Raw genomic sequence first — 16,109 nt, forward strand, 5'->3', positions numbered from 1 at the left:
ATGAAGAAGAAGGTCAACAAGAGCTGGAAGAGTCTGGGAAGGAAAGCCTCATGAGTCAGCGGAGGACTTCAGTGGACTCTGTGGGATATGGATGCACAGAGGAGATAAAATATTCTAGACAGAGAGAACAGCATGCATGGAGGCCTGGGAATCTTTCTGGCAATAGAAGAGGACATAAAGTTGATGCTAGAGGAAGGTAAATAATATTAAGAATTAGCAATGAAAACAGGTATGTACGAAATTCAGATTCACAAGTTGTTTTTTTCCAACTCTGGCTGCACTTCATTTATTTATTATACCATTTTCGTTTTTATAATATTTTTATTGAAATGTACTTAAAATTCAATATTACATTGGTTTTGGATGAACAACTTAATGATTCATCAATTATATACATTTTTAAATGCTCAACATAATAAGCATAGTTACTATCACCATAAAAAGATATTACAATATTATGAGTTATATTTCCTCTGCTATACTTTCATCCCTGTGACTAAATTATTTTATAACTTTAAGTTTGTACCTCTGTATCCCCTTTACCTATTTCACATGTCTCCCAGCCCTGTCATTCTCTGTGTTTATGAGTTTTTTTCTGTTTTCATTGTTCATTTGTTTTATTTTTCAGATACAGCATAAAAGTGAAACCATATGGTATTCATCTTCTACTGACTGACTAATTTCATTTAGTATAATACCCTCTAGGTCTGTCTATATTGTTGAAAATGTCAAGATTTCCATTTTTAGTGGCTCAGTAATATTTCATTGTATATATATAGCACATCTTCTTTTTCTATTCATCTATTGATGGGTATTTTGGTTAGTTCCAAATCTTGGCTGTTGTAAATAATGCTGCAATAAACATGGATGCATATATCTTTTCAAATTAATGATTTTCTTTTTGTTGGGTAGATTCCCAGAAGTAGAATCGCTGGGTCATAGGTATTTCTAATTTTAGTTTTTCACAAAACCTCTGTACAGCTTCCCATAGTGACAGCACCAATTTTCAATCCCACCAACAGTGTGTGAGAGTTCCCTTTTCTCCATATCCTCACCGACATTTGTTATTTGTTGTCTTGTTAGTATTGGCCATTCTGACATGCGTGAGGCAATACCTCATTGTAGTTTTATTTGCATTTCCCTGATTAGTGATGTGGAGCAAATTTTCATGTGTCTGTTGGCTATCTATATTTGTTCTTTGGAAAAATATCTATTCAGGTCCTCAGTCCATTTTTCAATTGAATATGTTTGTTCAGTGTTGTGTGAGTTCTTTATATATTTTGGATATTAACCCGTTTATCACATATATCATTTGTAAATATATTCTCTCATTCAGTATGTTGCCTTTTCATTTTATTGATGGCTTCCTTTGTTGTACAGAAGGTTTTTAGTCTGATGTAGTCTCACTTGTTTATTTTTGCTTTTGTTTCCCTTACCCAAGGAGACATATCCAGAAAAAAATTTCTAATGTTGGTATTCAAGAGTTTGCTGCCTATTTTTTCCTCTAGTAGTTTTATGGTTTCAGATCTTATATATATAGGCCTTTATCCATTTTGAGTCTAATTATGTACATGGTGTAAGACAATGATGCAGTTTCATTCTTTTGCAAATAGCTGTCTGGTTTTCCCAACACCATTTATTGAAGAGACTTGTCTTTTCCTCATTAAGTATTCTTGGTGCATTTGTCATATATTACTTGACCATATAGGGCTGGGTTTCTTTCTGGGCTCTCTATTCTGTTCTATTGGTCTATGTATCTGTTCCTGTGCCACTATCATACTGCTTTGATTACTGTAGCTTTATAGTACAGTTTGAAATCAGGGAACATGATACCTCCAGCTTTGTTCTTCTTTTTCAAGATTGATTTGACTATTTGGGGCCTTTTGTGGTGCTATACAAATTTGGGGATTATTTGTTCTAGTTCAGTGAAAAATGCCCCAATAAACCTTTTAGTTTTCATAGGGATTGCATTGAATTTGTAGGTCGCTTTGCACAGTATGGTCATTGACAATATTAATTCTTCCTATCCATGCACATGGAATGGCTTTCCACTTATTTGTGTCATCTTCAATTTCTTTCTTCAGTGTTTTATAGTTTTCAGGGTATAGGTCTTTTACCTCCTAACTTAGATTTATTTGTAGATATTTTATTCCTTTTGATGCAATTGTAAATAAGATTGTTTTCTTAATTTCTTTTTCCGTTAGTTCATTATTTGTAAACTGAAATGCAACAGATTTATGTACATTGATGTATCCTATGACTTTACTGTCGATTTATTAATTCTGATAGCTTTTTGATGGAGTTTTATGGTCACCTATATATAATATAATATCATGTCATCTGTGAGCAGTGACAAATTTACTTCTTTCTTACCAATTAGGATGCCTTTTATTTCTTTTTCTTGTCAGATTGCTATGGCTAGGACTTCTAGGACTATGTTGAATAAAAGTGGTGAGAGTGGGCCTTGTCTTGTTCCTGGTATTATAGGAAATGCTGTCAGCTTTTCACCACTGAGTATGATGTTAGCTGTGGATTTGTCATGTATGACTTTTATGTTGAGATATGTACCCTCTATACACTTTGTTGAGAAGTTTTATCTGAATGGTTGTTGAACTTGGTCAAATGCATTTTTCAGCATCTACTGAGATAATCATATGGTTTTTACCCTCCTTTGGTTAATGTGGTATATCACATTGATTTGTGGATATTGAAATCCTTGCATCTCTGGTTCAAATCCTGCTTCATCATGGTGAATAATTTTTTAACATATTTTTAAAATTCAGTTTGCTAATATTTTGTTGAGGATTTTGCATCTATGTCTATCAGGGATATTGGTCTGTAATTTTCTTTTTGTAGTGTCCTTGTACAGTTTTGGAACCACAGTGCTAATCACCTCATAGAATGAATTTGGAAGTTTTATTTCCTCTTCAATTTTTGGAAGTATTTGAATAAGAGAGGTATTAACTCTCCTTTAAATATTTGATAGATTTCACCTGTGAAGCCATCAGGACTGGGACTTTGTTTTTTTGTTTGTTTGTTTGTTTTGTTTTATTGCTAATTTAATCTCATCACTAGTAATTGGTATGTTCAAATCTTCTATATCTACCCAGTCCAGTCTTGGAAGAGTGTATGTTTCTGGGAATTTGTCCATTTATTTTAAGTTGTACAATTTTTTGGCATATTTTTTTCTTAGTACTGTCATAATTATTTGTATTTCTGTGGCATCAGTTGTAACTTTTCCTTTCTGATTTTGTTTATCTGAGTACTCTCTTTTTTTCTTGATGAGTCTACCTAAAGATTTATCAATTTTGCTTATCATTTCATACCAGGTTATAGTTTCAATGCTCTTTTGTGGTTTTTTTTAAGTCTTTATTTAATTTATTTCCACTCTGATCTTGTTATTTTCTTTCTTATACTAACTTTGGGCTTTCTTTTTTCTTCTTTTTTTAGTTCCTTTAGGTATCAGACTAGATTGCTTATTTGAGACATTTCTTGCTTTTTCAGGTAGGCCTATATTGCTATAAACTTTCCTCTTAAGACTGCTTTCCCTGCATCCCAAAGATTTTGAACCATTGTATATTTATTGTCATTATTCCCCAAGTAATTTTTAATTCTTATTTGATCACCCATTGGTTGTTTAGTAGCATGTTTAGCATCCACATCTTCATTCTCTTCCCATTTTTTTTTTTTTTTGGAATACATTGGTTTATTTTCAGTGTTTGAAGATACATTCAAAGATAATTGGTTTGGGAAGATGCCCTGTAATTTTAAGTTAACCTGAATGCTGTAAATGTGTTTTATGTTTAAATAAAGAGGAAAAATTTTTTGCAAGTGGTGACTTTCTTAAAACTTATTTGAAGTACTCGGTTGACCTTGTATGACTAAGACCTTGTATCTTAGAAATATGGAACACTTCATGAATTTGTGTGTCATCTTTGCACAGGAGCCATGCTAATCTTCTCTGTATCATTTTAATTTTAGTATATGTGCTGCAGAAATGAGCACCATTTTTTTTTTCTTGTAAGTGATGTCCAGCTTCATACCACTGGGTTCAGAAAAGATGCTTGATAAAATTTCAATCTTAAATATATTGAGACTTCCATTGTGGTCTTACCTGTGATTTATTATGGAGAATGTTCCATATGTGCTTGAAAAGAATGTGTATTCTACTGTTTTTGGGTATAATGTTCTGTATATATCTGTTAATTCAATTTGGTCTAGTGGGTCATTCAAATCCAGTGTTTCCTTATTGATTTTCTGTCTGAATGACCTATCCATTCATGTAAGTGGGAGTGTAAAGCCCTCTACTATTATTGTGTTGCTCTCAATCTCTCCCTTTATGTATGTTAATTTTTCCTTTATATATTTGGGTGCTCCTCTTTTGGTATGTAGATATTTACAATTGTTTTATCTTCTTGATAGATTGTGCTTTTAATCATTATATAATGTCCTTCTTTCTCTCTTATTACAGCCTTTGTTTTAAAGTCTATTTTGTCTAATATAAGTATTGGTACTCCAGTTTTTTTTTTCATTTCTGTTTGCATGAGATATCTTTTTTACATCCCTTCAGTTTCAGTTTGTCTCTTTAAGTCTGAAAGTGAGTGTCCTGTAGACAGTAAATAGATGGTTCTTGATTTTTTAAATCTATTCAGTCACCTGATAACTTTTGATTGGCACATTTAGTCCATTTACATTTAATTAATTATTGATAGGAATGTACTTACTGCCATTTTGTTAACTGTTTACTGGTTGTTTTGTTGTTCTTCTCTGATCCTTTCTTCTCTTGCTTTTCCCTCATGCATTATGACTTCCTTTAGTGTTGTGTTTGGTTTCCCTTCTCTTTGTTTTTGCATGTGTCCTCTATAGGTTAGTGACTTGTGGTGACCATGGGATTATTATATGTTTAGCAATCTATGACAAGTTGATGTTCACTTAAGTTCAAATGCATTCTAACAACACTACATTTTTTACTCCCCCTCCACATTTTAAATATATGATACCTCCTTTTATAACTTTTTATTTAGTGATTCCCTTAACTAATTTTCAGATGTAATTGTTTATACTACTTTTATCTTTTTACCTTCATACTAGTTTTTAAGTGATTGACCTACTACCTCTAGTATATATTTGCTTTTACTAATGAAATTTTTGCTTTCATATTTTTCTTGCTCCTAGTTAGGATCTTTTCTCTTCCTCTTAAAGAAGAGCCTTTCACATTTCCTGTAAGGCTGGTTTAGTGGTGGTGAACTCTTTTAACTTGTGTTTATCTGTGAAACTCTTTATTTTCCCTTCCACTCTAAATAATAACTTGCTGGGTGGAATATTCTTAGTTGGAAGTTTCTCTCTTTCAGCACTTTGAACATGTCATGTCACTCCCTTCTGGCCTATAGACTTTCTGCTGAAAAAAACAGCTGGTAGCCTTATGAGGTTTGTTTTTTTTTTTTGCCCTTTTTTAGATTCTCTCTTTATCTTTGGTCTTTGACTTTTTAATTGTGATTTGCCTCTGTGTGGACCTTCTTAGGTTTATCTTGTTTGGGGTTCTCTCTGCTTCCTGGACATAGATGTCTGCTTTCTTCCCAGATTAGGGACATTTTCTGCTATTATTTCTTCAGATGAGCTTTCTACTCTTTTCTCTCTCTCTCTTCTCCTTCTGGGACCCCTATAATGTGAATGTTTGGACATTTAATGTTGTCCCAGAACTCCCTTAACCTGTCACTTTTAAATTCTGCTGTTCAGCTGGAGTCCTTTCCACTACTGTGATTCAGGTCACTGACCCATTCTTCTGCATCCTGTAATCTGCTGTTGATTCCCTCTAGTGTATTTTTAGTTTCATTTATTCTATTTTTCATCTGTGATTGGTTCTGTTTTATATTTTCTCTCTTTGTAGAGGTTTTCACTAAGTTCCTCCACTCTCAAGTCTGGTGAGCAACTTTATAATCATTAATTTGAATTCCTTATCAGTAGATTGCTTAACTGTTTCATTTAGTCCTTTTTCTGAAGTCTTGTCATGTTCTTTTGTTTAAAGCATATTTCTCTGTCTACTTATTTTGTTTGAATTCCTGTGCTTGATTATATGAATTAGTAGAAAGGGTTACTTCTCCCACTTTTGAGGGATTGACCTTGTGTAGGGAAGGTCCCCTAGGTAGACTGCACATGCCTGATAGTTTTGGCTGGCTGGCTGGAGGCCTAGGAAGTATAAGCTGGGGTATCCTGGTGTCAGGGTTCTCAGGGATGTTTGGAGAAGGGTCACAGTTGGAAAGGAGTGCAGCTGGAAGGGCCCAATCAGAGGAGTTCATGTGTGGAGACTGATGGCATCCCTGCTGGCAGGGAGGCTGCAGGCCTAGGCAGTCGCCAGGAGAGCTGTGCCTCTGCAGCTATAGGCTCCATGCCCATAGTGCAGTAACAGCTAAAGCACAGTCTCCAGCAGTAGGTACCCATTGCATCTATACCCATGCAGCCCCAGGCCCCTGTACAGCCCCCAGGGATGCCCTACCCATGTGGCTACTGGTACAACAATGGTACAACAATGGCTGGGGCATATAGCTGGGACAGGCTCCAGGGAAGCCCTACCTCCTCAGCTCTTTGTTATGTGCCTATGGTGCAGAGGTGGCCAGGGATCATCTACAAGGGGCTGGGACAACTCCTTCTGTGCCCATGGGGCAGCTGTGGCCCAAATGCTCTCTCTAGCTGATGCATCTGGTTATGGCAGAAGCTGGGAAGTCACCTGTACTAAATCCAAAATTGGCCTGTAAGCCCCAACCCTGCTGCCCATGTCACTATCCATGTGCAGAAGGGGTGCAGGCAATACCACTCACCCCACCTCTGACCTGGAGCTCCAGCTATTCCCTACCACATGGTGCTTCAATTCTATAAATTGCTTTTTTTCACTTATAGTCTAGATGTACTTTAAAACATAGCTTTTTTCTATGCTCCAGGGCAGCAAATCTATGTCCAGGCCCCTCAGCAGTGTCCCTTCCCTCTGTGGGTCATTGTGGTGGGGATGGGATTCCCTTGGGTACTGTGTCTCCATCTCTTCAGCCATTTTTTATGTGATCTTCTATCCCTCATTGTGCAGAAGGTGTTCACTTAGTCCTCAGTTTTCTCAAGATGAATTCCTTAGCATGTAAGTGTGGATTCCGTATAAAAGGAGGGATGGTCAAGCTCTCTCTACACTGCCATCTTCTCTGGCTCCACAGTCCTATTTTTAATTAATTTATGTGGCACTAGGCTATGCTCCAGAAAACTAAACTTATTTGCCTATTCAGTAATTCCTGAACATACTCTGTTTGCAGAGCATTATCCTAGAGATTTGAAGAACAGAGGTAAAAAAAGACACAGTCACTTCCATTAAGCAACTTACAGTCCAGTAATCACAATATAAGGTCTTTCCAAATGTAATATGGAGTACCCTCTGCCGATGTGCAACACTATTTTGGAAAGGTGGCATAGGACTCGGAGGAGGCTAGATGTGTGCTAAGGTGCAGTTGTCCACCTGGTGAGAAGAATTTTCCCAAGCCTATATCATGCCCAAGCCTATTCTAGGTACCACATAATAAACGCCACCACCCAACATACCTTCCATTTGGTTAGCATTTACACATTCATTCACTTTAAATTAAAAATTGCATCACTTTGTGTATCAAGTAGCTATTCTAGAATCTGGAGATTCAGAAATGACCAAGATGGTGTCATTCCATATCCTTCTTGAGTTTATACTATGTCATAGCTAAAACATGTACAGTGTGTTACAGAATCTAAACTGAGGATAAATTAGAATTTTCTAGACAAAAAAAATAAGGTAAAAATTATCCTAGACCTAGGGAACAGCAGGTAAGATCTAAAGAAATATAAGGTACAGTCATTGGAACTCAGAGAAGTTCATTGTAATATGAATAACCTAGGTTATTCTTGCTTTGTCCTTAAGGCCATCTTCATGTAATGATGTACTCAAAAGAAACAAATGCTAGTACCAAAAAGTGTGGAATTATAGTAAGTCACACAACACATAGCAAAACTCCTAAAAGTCCTCTTTAGACATTATCTCTGTTCAGGTCCCTCAGAAGCAGAACCTGAGGCAGGGATTGGGGCACATATGATTTATTCAGAGAGTATTTTTCAGGAAGAACCAGTAAAGGAAAGCAGGATAACAAAGGAGATAGAGCTGTGCAAGGATGTGGTTTCAGGTAAAATCTAGCCTTGGCCTGACTCACTGGGACAGGGCTCTGTGGTACAAATCACGTAAGTGTTGCATCCCCACTCCCTGAAGAAAGAGGGGCGGCTCTTGTGTGCCCATAACAGCCAGTCATTTGAAGAAGGCATAATATCAGGAACATAATTTCCTTGTTCTGTCTTATATATATTAGTTCAGCCATTCCCAGCCTCTTCCTTTGTCTCCATTACCTTGACCGCACAATGTTGCCACGAGCTAGCAATACAAATACAGAGTCCTTCTCAGCAAGCTGAGAGGGGAAGAAAACAAGGCTGCCTATGCGGCGATGTTTTGTCAGTCTTGAGGGAATGCACAGTGAGAGGGTTGGGGCCTGGGGAGAAGCTAAGGCTGAAGAGGTAAAGAAGCCAGGTGATGGGGAACATAGAAAAACATCCAACAAGACTGAAGGTGAATTTAGTAAACCAGAATTTCTCAGATGAAGGTCTGAAAATGTGGACTGTTCTGTCCCAGTGTGGCTCAGTTTGACAGTTTGAGCTAGCCTCTGATTCTTCCAAAGTGAATCATGGATTCCTGATAGAATCATAAACTTAGTTTTTCAGTTGTCTGGAAGTTAGGGAAAAGGAGAGTGTTTTTATGTCTTGTAATTGGGGATGGAATGATATCCTCCTACAATGATTTTGTAGGGTTGTAAAAATAGTGAAAGCTGCCTGGAACTGCATCCTCCACATGTCTCTGCCACCCCCTCAGATCTGATCTTTCAGAAAGAAATCGCTTTATGTATAAATTCTGATATTTGAATTTCCATATGTGTTTTATTTTCTAACCACAGCAGTTGGGTATCTCTTTATGGTTTAGAATTTTACTCAGGTTAAGGAAATTCTTTCATTTGTCCTTAGAGTTGATGTGCTTTTATGTTGATTGTTAATTAATAAGACATCTTCTTTTATAGATTAGTACATAGCAAACTTAATTATGCTGTTTAGACAACCAACTCTTAAAAACTAATAGTGATTTATTTGATTTCCTGATTTCTGGAGCATGTGGTCAGTGAGTATATATTACAAACTACTATTCTGCTTTCAATATTATTTTTGATCCTTTTGGATATTATGGAAAAATAATTGAAATGATTCCTACCTCTATAGGTAGGAATAAACTGGTGGGAAGAAATAGAACAAAAGCAAGTAAAAACACTCCATATTCAAGAACAAACCCCAGAAACTTACAAACTGGAGGTGTGTTGCCTCTAGAGGCCTATAATTCTTTGAGAGACAAACCTCAGTGTTTCATTTCACAAGGCTGAATGACCGAAAACATGTGCACTTGACTTTATAAAATTTGCCACTTGGTGTTCTTACAAAAGATGATTAAACAGCTGATAGTATTCAAGTTCTCTGAAGTTGTTTTGGAAATTGAACAGAGGCAGTGGACATATATAGAGAGTTGGGGAAATGGTCAGTATGCTGCATGCTCGATGTTTGCATTCAGGCTTCCCAAGCATCAATGGGCACCAGAATTGTCTATCTGGCTTTAAAAATACCTTTTCCAAGACTCACTGCAGACCTAGTGAATTTCTAGTGAACAATTTCTTGGGCTGAGGTTTGCATTTTGGGAAAGTCATACAGGTGACTCTGAGGCTCAGCCAGATCTGAGAATTAAGCCCTAGAGGTTTGTTTCAAAGCTGATGCATTCTGATCTAGAATATGCCTGGGGAGTTTGCATTCAGCCCAAGCTTCTGAACTATCTGTCCTCCAAAAGTCTGAGGGATTAGTTCCTCATTACAGTCTATGTTTGCTTGTCATATACTTTCTTGGAATCTTAGGAATATGTGATTGGGGAGGAATCAATGACTGACTCATTCACTGCACCATTTCCAGAACTACCCAAAGGAGAGCCTAGAGATATATCTGCCCTGAGAGTATCTCTGAACCCCAGTAAAGGAATCCAAATCTCATTTCATCACCTGAGGAAAAAAAATTGCATATGGTATACAGCCTTGGGGTTCATGGAGCAGACCTGGGTCTTGGAAGGGCCGACAGCTGCTGGTGTTCATTCCTGAGTTCTGCAACCTCTCTGGGACATGGATATAGGCCAAGAGCTCCTTTAGGCATACCAGAGGGGCCAGAGGGTTAGTCAGAATTATGACAGTTGAAGATTGGTCTGGAATGATTATGACCTCTATTTTTATAGGAAAACAAAAGTGATCTGTTCTGGAATCTTCTTCCACAAGACACAAAACTTTGAAACTATTCACAAGAATTAAAAAAAAAAAAAAAGGCACCCTGCATGGAATTCTTATAAAAACAAACTGGGAGAAAATAGTTGCAACATAAAGAAAAGATGGAGGATGGCTGTAATATATTAGAGTTCCTGTTTATTAATAAGAAAATAGTAGCACTCTGGGAAAATAGAGAAACTATATGAAAAAATAACTCACAGAAGAAATAACAGATGGCCAAGAAATAGAACATGCCAAGCTTGTTTCTGCCCAATTACTTTTCACTTGCTGTTTCCTCTGCTTGAACCCCATTGCCTGCAGATATCTATGTAGCTCCTCCTCTCACTTCCTTCAGGTCTCTGCTTTAATGTCTTATCAGAGATAACCTTCCATACCTACTCTATATAAGACATCATACTTCCAAGTTACACTCTATCCTCCAATTTGATGCAGAGAATTTATATAAACACCTGACACATTTGTTTTGTGTTGTCTCTTTCCCTAGAGTAGAATATAAGTTCCATAAGAACAGGGGCCTTGTTTGGTTTACTTACCACCGTATCCTATCTAATAGGCTAGTCTAATAAGAGCACCTAGAAGAGGCCTGGCTTATGGTAAGCACTCTAGAAAGAGTTGTTGATTTGATAAATAAAACTTATATACTAATAATTAAGGAAAATAATATGAAAATGATAGTGTGATATATTTTCCCTGCCACACTGGCAATGTTTTAAAGATTAATAATATGTAAGTTTGGTAAGGATATGGTGAACTGAGTACTCCCAGATAATGCCAATTTACCTTCCGAAGACTGGCATCAATTATAAACCTTTTAACTAAATATATCAAGTTCAAGTTAAAAATTCTACATACCTTTAAATATAGCAAGAGACATGCACTAATGTGATTTTGTTTTTGCAGCAGTAATAGTAACAGCAAAAACTTAAAAGCAGCCTAAATGTGTATCAGTAGGAAAGTATTTAAATTATTACATCCATACGATGGTACACCATGAAACTATTAAAACAATGAGGTAAATCTGTACTACTAATATTAGAAAGTTATCTGAGAAATATATGTAAAATAAGAATGATTCTGTTTCTGAAGGAATTATATGCTTATACAGTATATGCACGGATTCCACAAGAAAATCCCAAGAATGATACACATTAAATAATTTGCTAGCAGTTCCATCTGGGGAGGGAAGGATTTTAGCAGGGTTGGGTGTGGAGTAGGTACTGTACTTGACACTCTTTACTACATACTGTCTTATTTTTAATACAATTATAATATAAGTATTGTATTATTTATCTGAGACATAAAATAAGAGGGAAATTGGATCAAACAAGTTCATATAAAATCTTGAGCTAATGGGACAAAAAAATGGAACTGCCAGTTCCGCTGCATCAAAGAAGGGTTACCAGATACAGTCACTAATAACGAAGGGAAACTGCCTCCTCACTTTGATGTTCTGTAAGCGCTTCATGGCTCTTCACAGCGACTTGCTGGGTCACTGTGTCCTCCTCTTGCCTCTGAACTGCCGTGCTCCTTGGTCACTGAGCATCTCTGTGAGTCAGATTTTAACGACAGAGGAATTTATTTCTTGCCAGAGAAAATATTCTCTGAAATAATTCTAGTTGTATGAGGGTAGTATTAGTAGAATTTTGGGAACAGTCTGGGAAAACAATCTCTTTTTGAAACAGTTCTAGTTAGTGTCTAGGAAAAGAAAATTAGGATAAATATATATTTACTATTTGTTACATACCCATCAGAGTCTCAGGGTGCATACTTTTAGAAGACATGGTTTTTACAAGTTGACCAGCTTGTGAACATTTATGACAGTGTGACCACCCTTTCCCATGTGCCTGGGACTTAAGGGTATCCTGGAATGCAGGACTTTGGGTGCAAAACCAAGAAAGTCCCTAGCATTTTGGGACAAATTGGTTGCCCTACAGGACAAAGAGCAAGACCAATTGAGTCCAGATCAATTCACAAGTATTTAATAAATGCCTAGTCCATACCATGCAGTGTGCTAGGCACTAGGGATTACAGCAGTGAACAAAATATGCAACTACACAGTTCCTGCCCCTGTAGAGCTTAAAGTCTTTACTTGAAAAAAATAAAAGAGTAATACCGACTATGCCACACCCATTTTCCCATTTATATGTGGTTTGGTTAAGGTGCTATTGTCACTCAGAAAGAGAGATCTACAGTATCCAGGAAAGATTTTTGTGGCAAAGAAAGGAGTTGAGTAGATTCTTAGATGACTGTTTCCATTAGCTCAGCTCCTTGCATACAGTGGATCCTCAATAGATGTTTATTGAATTAAGCTGACATGAATTTTGAACCAAATTTTTCATTCACAGATTGGAACCAAAGAAAGCCATATGGATTCGAGTTTGGCTTTGTTTGGGGCAGACACTGAAATGTTGCTGCGGTTACATACTCTGAAGTCTTGTCCTCTGACTCTTCAATTCAAGAAACACAATTTTATTTGTCCATTTACTTACAGATATTGCATTCTGGGGAAGTAATTCAAAATGACTTACATTTGGGTAGCTATTAGGTAGATTGAATATCTATGTATAATAGTCCTGGCTACTTCTTGCTGGAATGAAAGCAGCTGTGTAAACTGATTAACAAGAAAAAGATGTGGAAGAACAGAGAATGCCAAGTGGGAGCCTTTAGTGGATATTTTTCATCAAGTTAGGGGGGTCTGATGATTCATTTTTGTTATGTGGTAAAACCGCCAAACAGACAGAATGTTGATGTCACTGGTCAGGATCAGCCTTGTGATGTAAGAAGCACAGCACTGACACTTGCGAGGCTTGATGCCAAACAGACTTTGCCATCAATTGGCTATGTGACTTGAGGGAGGTCACTTAACTTCTCTGGCCATGGTTTACTCATTTCTGAAATGAGGGAGTGAACAAGTCCATTTATAAGGACAGTTCTAGAAATAATTGTCTGGAATTTAATCCTTTTGTGTTCTGGACACCCGTTCCTCATCACTTTGTCATTCAAATACCATACCTTCTCAAATTTAATAAACTTCATGACACACTACAGCGTGATTTATGCCAACTGTACCTTATGGTAGTGACTTCTCGCTGCCACAAAAGGAAGTACTTTGATCTTATCAGGGTCATGCCTTACTTTACACTTCAGGAAGTGAAGCAGGAAAAGAGGAAGAACCACCAGCAGAACGCTTGATCCTAACGCATAGTCCTTAGGAAGCTGTCTTCTTAAACTGCATGTCAGAACAGTCCCCCCTGGTTGGGCGAAAGAGAAAAAAAAATTATCCACCATATTTTTCATTGGTTAAAGGTTTGTTCTGCACGGCATTGACATCCCTGTTTTTCTGGGTCATACATATGTAAATAGTACATGTTCTAACAGCCTCCCACTGCAGGGAGCGGGGAGAGGCATCTAGCACCTGCACCAGCGGGCGGCAAGGTGCTGTCAGGTTGCCTTAGAGTCCACAAAGAGCTGGTTGCTGTGACAGCAGCTGGACCAGGGGACAGGAGAAGACTAAAGGACTGAAGTGATATTTAAGAGTTGCTGATTCTTTTATTTTTCTGGGCGCTAGATGGTGGCTTGTTTATTTTCCTCTTTAGAGTGAAGCTCTTCTCAATATTATGAGATGGAATAAAGTTATCTAACCCACCCATTAGACTCATGTATAAAATGCCACCATGGAATCAGAGAAATCTGGATTTGATCTATGGTTCACCAGTTACTAGTTTTTCTTTATCACAGAGAAGTCACGTAGATCTATGAAAGCGTCCTGGAAAGGTGGAGGAGAAATCTTTGGGTTACATGCCTTCCTCCCTCCCCCTGACAAACTATTACATAGTGGCTGTAAGTCAATTCTGTAAAACAATGAATTGATATGTGCCAGCATTCACGATATGTAAGATTAAATTTAAAATCATACAGCCTGCCGATCTGGTCTGCATGAGGTATTTTCCTGGTTGGTAGAGGACCTGGTAGTGGACCTGGATTCTGCTCTGATTAAGATGTCCCCTGTGAACACAAAGGGCTTCCATCACAAGATCGTGATAAATTATCCTGAGGGAGATGAAAGCCTGACTACAGGGAGTGACCAGCCCTCCATTGCTGGAGGTGGAACCTCCTTGTCCGTGCGCAGAAGCCCCCTAACCTCCGGTCCCTGCTGTGTGTGCTGCCCAGTGGAGCCAGCGGCCTGGGGCCCTTCGCCGGGGGGTGATGCCCTCAATGAGCAGGACCAGGCTTCACTGCCCACCTGGTGCTCACCTGCTCTCCCCATGCTGTGTGTTTACACTGTGATGAATGTCGTACTGGTTAACTGATGCAAAGCCAGGAAAGCTTTTGGCTTCTCTTACCTGCATGTCTTGGTTAAAAGGGTACAGGTGTTAAGATGAAAGCAAACAGCACTCCCATTCCTTAAGCTTGTACTTGTCTTAACCATTGATACTTGTATCTAAATTTCAAGATAGGAAGCTTCAAGTGGCAGAAAAGGGTTTGTGAACCAGAAACCACATATTGATCCTTGTCTGCTGTCATGGGTGAGGATTTAGACGTGTTCGGGGCCTGGCAGTACAGTGCAGCGGGGGCCGGTTCGTGTCAGGCGCTTCCTGGGAGAGAGCACAGCCCACGGAAGGCGGGAGCAGTCACCCAGTAATCCATTTGATATAAAAGCTTCAGAGCTCCGAATGGAGTGTAGCAGCAGAGTTCAGGTGTCACAAATCTGGGTCTAAACCTTCCCCAGACAAACAAACTTTATTAAAAATGCAAAGAGCTGCTTCACTAAAGTTCTGTTGGAGAGAAATGAAAGTCTGTGTGTGCTTCCGTGTTGTACAGATTGGAGGACACGCTGTCGTATAGCATTGGCAACCAGAAGATTCCAGTGATCAGAAGCAGCGTTTAGCAGGAAGCAGCAGACGCAAGGAAGTGTCAGTGTCCAGTAGGTCATTCACAGAAAAGGGCTAGATTACTTTTAGGTCCTTATGAGATACCCTAAAAACTTCAAGAAATTGAGGTCCTGTGTTGGTGAGTGGATGTAGTGGCCATGAGATCTGGCTTAGAGTCTAGGAAAAATGAGAAAACGAACTCTAAATCCAAGAACACATAACAGTTGAAAGTTCCCTGACACATACTCAATCATGCAAATCCATGTTCTCTCCTCTCTGCTATCTCCTACTGCTCAGGCCATGATGAAAATGCCTATGTGGACATGGAGCTAAGTCCACAGCCAGCCTCACCATTGTGATATCTAAAGGTCTGATAACTATTTTCAGTGTTATCTGAAAGGGCCAAGTAGTCAAATGTGTTTCCAAATCTCTCTCATACTCCCTGTCACAGAACCTGTTCTGCCAGGCCTGATATGTCCATCAGTCTATTTTCCTTGTCATATGTAAAGTGAGGGTTTAAAAATCACAATACTCCAAAAAAAACACCCTTCATCTAATCTCATTCAATAAATGTCCTATTAGTCCCCTCAGGCTGTTCAGATGGGATTAAGTTGAACTGTGTATGTGGAGCACCCAAAATAATAATTGTTTAAGCAAAGTGGAAGTCATTTTTCTCATGTAGAAGAAACCAGTAATTGATTTGATATCAAGGCTTCAGTGGTCCGAATGGAGTGTAGCAGAGCAGAGTTCAAGTGCCACAAACTGGGGTCTGAACCTTTCCCAGACAGACAAACCAAATTAAAAATGCAAAGAGCTGCTTCACTGTGGT

General features: G+C 38.2%; 1 long non-coding RNA gene and 1 other non-coding gene across 2 annotated transcripts in view; one reads left to right on the plus strand and one right to left on the minus strand.

Moving 5' to 3' along the window:
- The window catches only part of LOC118921104 (uncharacterized), a 56,866-nt gene that overhangs the window by 14,495 nt on the left and 26,262 nt on the right, over positions 1-16,109 (plus strand). The window contains exon 3 of the long non-coding RNA XR_005028196.2: positions 7-196. This is a non-coding gene — a long non-coding RNA (uncharacterized LOC118921104). The remainder of the gene's footprint in view (positions 1-6; positions 197-16,109) is intronic.
- LOC118921184 (U6 spliceosomal RNA) lies at positions 3,899-4,005 on the minus strand. The gene has a single exon (XR_005028228.1). It is a non-coding gene; the product is annotated as a U6 spliceosomal RNA (small nuclear RNA).

Source organism: Manis pentadactyla, chromosome 13 (genome assembly GCF_030020395.1).
Source record: "Manis pentadactyla isolate mManPen7 chromosome 13, mManPen7.hap1, whole genome shotgun sequence".
Taxonomy (NCBI): domain Eukaryota; kingdom Metazoa; phylum Chordata; class Mammalia; order Pholidota; family Manidae; genus Manis; species Manis pentadactyla.